Genomic DNA, 2,500 nt, shown 5'->3' with positions numbered 1-2,500 from the left:
AATTAAGCTGAACTCTTTTTAATTAAGCTGTCTGTCTTCATTAAGTATCTAAAATTAAGGAGTATTTATAAAAGTGTTCACCATCTACACACAAATAATGTACACTGCTTCAAACTTTCATTACTTATTTAGATTTTCACTCAGCCTCGAAAAACAAGATTAATTTTTTTTTCACTCTCTCTCTCTCTCTCTCTCTCTCTCTCTCTCTCTCTCTCTCTCTCTCTCTCTCTCTCTCTCTCTCTCTCTCTCTCTCTCTGCATCTGACAGTCTTCCTTCACCTCTCTCTCTCTCTCACTCCCTTTCTCTTCTGTCACCTTCTTCCTCTTCTAACTCTTACCTCCTCTTCCTCTTCCTCTCCCCTTCCTCCTCCTCCTCTTCCATCACCATCATGTTTATTAATTTCTTTGTATTTCCGTAAATATTCATCTTCATTCGTATCATTCTCATCACTTATTCTATTTCTTTCATTCGTTCATGTATTTGTATCTTTCTTCTTCTTCTTCTTCTTCTTCCTCTTCTTCTTTTTCAATCCCTTATCATCATATTTATTTTTATCTCTAAGTTTTTTTTTCTTTTTTTAGCTTTATTTTTCACTCTATTACATTCCCCATTTTATTTTATCATCTTCATCTACCTATCTATCTGTTTATCTATCAACATTATCTACTATTTCCTACCTGTTCGCCTATCTGTATTTGTACCGTCTCCTGTAAGCCATTCTATCTATCTATCTATGTGTTTATTATCTCCATCTATCTTTATCAATCTACGTTATCTCCTAATCACTGTTTACCTACCTCTACATTTCTACTATCTTCTACGAGTCATTCTATCTTCTCATATACATCTATTATTTATCTATCTTTATCAGCTTTCTACTATTTACCTATCTACTCTACTGTCAATAAATCACATCTCTTCGTATATATGTCTACTCTATCTATCTATCTATGTTTATTTATCTATCTATATTTATTTATTTATTTCTATCTATATTTACTACTTATCTTTTTCTTTGTACCTACCTTTATTCTATCTATCTTTATCTACCACCTGTCTTTATCTACACTACACCGGTGCAAATATTCCGCTTGTCTCTGTCTTCAAGTATTGATTTAGCTTCGTAGGAGAAAAAAGCTTCGAATTGCCTTCCCGGACCGAGTGAACCGAACGAACCCAAGTGAACTTCAGTGAACCCCGTCCCGATGCTTCGCCAAGACAGGGAGGAAAAAAAAAAAAAAGAGAAAAAAAAAAGAGAAAAAAATTAGGAAAGGGTAGGAATGCAGCAGAATAGGAATGAGAGAAAATGAAGGATATGAGAGGAAGAGAAAAGGAAGGAGGGAGAGGAGGAGGAGTGGGAAGGGGAGAAAAAATGGTTGAAGGGAAGGGAGAAAAGAGTGGAAGGCAATATGAGGTAGAGAAGAAGGAGGGGGAGGAGGAGGAGGAGGAGGAGGAGGAGGAGGAGGAGGAGGAGGAGGAGGAGGAGGAGGAGGAGGAGGAGGAGGAGGAGGAACACAAAGAGAAAAGAAGACTTAATGGGAGAGGGGAAGAGAAGGGAGAGAAAATGGAAGATAAGAGGGAGGAGGAGGAGGAGGAGGAGGAGGAGGAGGAGGAGGAGAGTAGGCCAGTGTGTCTTGTATTATTGATTATGAGTTGAAGAGAAGCCTGAGATGTATACCTCCTCCTCCTCCTCCTCCTCCTCCTCCTCCTCCTCCTCCTCCTCCTCCTCCTCAACGAAATCCAACTCCTCTTTCTCTTCTCGTGACTTCTCTTTCCTCTTCTCACAGCTCCCTTTAAAACTACTCTTCCTCTCCTCCTCCTCCTCCTCCTCCTCCTCCTCCTCCTCTTCCTCCTCCTCCTCCTCCTCTTCCTCCACCTCCTCTTCCTCCCCTTCTTCGTTGTCTTAATAGTCCATTCTTGCCCTCTTCCTCTTCCTCTTCCTCCTCCTACGCAAAGCTCTCACGGCCTGCTTCGGTTAATCTCTCTCTCTCTCTCTCTCTCTCTCTCTCTCTCTCTCTCTCTCTCTCTCTCTCTCTCTCTCTCTCTCTCTCTCTCTCTCTCTCTCTCTCTCTCTCTCTTCCACAATTACGAGAGAGGTGGAGGAGCCGAACTAATTATCACAAGGAGGTGGAGAAGAAGTGAAGGTAAGACGAATAGGAGGAAGAAAAATGGAGAAAAGTAATAAGAAAGGGAGATGGAGGAGGAGGAGGAGGAGGAGGAGGAGGAGGAGGAGGAGAAGGAGGAGGAGATTGATGAGAGGAGTAAAGACAAATGAGGGAAAACGAAAGAACTGGAAGAGAAATAGAATAGAAGACGAGAGAGAGAGAGAGAGAGAGAGAGAGAGAGAGAGAGAGAGAGAGAGAGAGAGAGAGAGAGAGAGAGAGATGAGAAATATATCTATCTCAGAAGGATGATAAATAAAACAGACCAAGAAAAAACGATAAAAATAAATAAAAAGGAAAACGTGATGAATGAATGAATGAATGAAAGGAAACAAGAG

At 40.8% G+C, this 2,500-nt stretch overlaps 1 protein-coding gene and 1 pseudogene across 1 annotated transcript in view; both read right to left on the bottom strand.

The window, feature by feature from the left end:
* LOC135089485 (calcium-activated potassium channel slowpoke-like) overlaps positions 1-2,500 on the bottom strand; it is a 99,579-nt gene that overhangs the window by 75,760 nt on the left and 21,319 nt on the right. The gene's annotated exons all lie outside the window — the stretch shown is intronic.
* The window catches only part of LOC135089415 (cilia- and flagella-associated protein 251-like), a 17,153-nt pseudogene that overhangs the window by 7,510 nt on the left and 7,143 nt on the right, over positions 1-2,500 (bottom strand).

Source organism: Scylla paramamosain, chromosome 33, assembly GCF_035594125.1.
Source record: "Scylla paramamosain isolate STU-SP2022 chromosome 33, ASM3559412v1, whole genome shotgun sequence".
NCBI classification, from domain to species: Eukaryota; Metazoa; Arthropoda; class Malacostraca; order Decapoda; family Portunidae; genus Scylla; species Scylla paramamosain.
Note: the sequence above shows the minus strand (reverse complement) of the source record. Positions and strands in the feature narration are given on the sequence as shown.